This window comes from Eimeria mitis, genomic scaffold, assembly GCF_000499745.2.
Source record: "Eimeria mitis Houghton genomic scaffold, Emh_scaff667, whole genome shotgun sequence".
In the NCBI taxonomy this organism is placed as follows: Eukaryota; Apicomplexa; class Conoidasida; order Eucoccidiorida; family Eimeriidae; genus Eimeria; species Eimeria mitis.
In genome coordinates this window covers 1,775-2,861 of record NW_013574805.1, presented here as the reverse complement: position 1 = coordinate 2,861, position 1,087 = coordinate 1,775, and positions in this window count along the sequence as shown.

Here is a 1,087-nt window from a genome sequence, read left to right as displayed (position 1 = left end):
ATATATATATATATATATATATATATATATATATATATATGCATGCATATATACACATGCATGCATGCATGCATGCATGTATGTGTGTATGCATGCAGTTGCGAGCTTTGAAAGGGGAGGCAGCAAACTGCTCGTCAGAGCAAGCCCTGTACACCCGGTAAGGGTTTAGGGTTTAGGGTTTAGGGTTTAGGGTTTTAGGGTTTAGGGTTTTAGGGTTTTAGGGTTTTAGGGTTTTAGGGTTTACGAATTAGGGTTTAGCTATGTAGGGTTTAGGGGTCAGGGTGTAGGGTTTAAGGCCTTGTGCTTAGGTCAGAGGTTTAGGGTTTAGGGTTTAGGGTTTGGGGTTTAGGGTTTAGGGTTTGGGGTTTAGGGTTTAGGGTTTAGGGTTTAGGGTTTGTCTATCTATGTTGCAGACCCCAGCAAGCTGCCGCGTTCGTCATAGACACACAGAGAAGACAACTAAACCCTAAACCCTAAACCCTAAACCCTAAACCCTAGATGCAGAGAGGATAACTAAACCCTAAACCCTAAACCCTAAACCCTGGGATTTGGTTTGTTGTTGGTTTTGCTTGTCTCTCTTTTGTCTCCTTTCTTTGTTTTTTTTTTTTTATTTTGTTTTTGTTTTCTTTATTTTCTTTGTTTTCCTCTTTTTTGTTTTATTTATTTACTTTTTTAATTTCGTTTTTGTTTTCTTTATTTTCTTTTTTTTTATTGTTTTTTTTTCTCTTTATCTTCTTTTTATTTTGTCTTTATCTTTATTTTCTTTTTTTTTGTTTTTTTGTTTTTTCTTCTCTTTTTTTTAGTGGTTTGTTTTATCTCCCTTCGTATCTTCTTGTTTCTCTAGAGTTTAGGGTTTAGGGTTTAGGGTTTAGGGTTTAGGGTTTAGGGTTTAGGGTTTAGGGTTTATCTACAGACGGAGGCATCAACGACCTGTAGGCGGTTATTTCGGTGGCTCAGCGAGGGATCCAAAGAATGTAATTTTTTTCTTTTTTTTATTTTTTTATTTTTTTATTTTATTTTATTTTTTTTTGTTTTATTTTGTTTTGTTTTTCATTTTTATTTTTTTGCTTTTGTTTTGCTTGTTTTG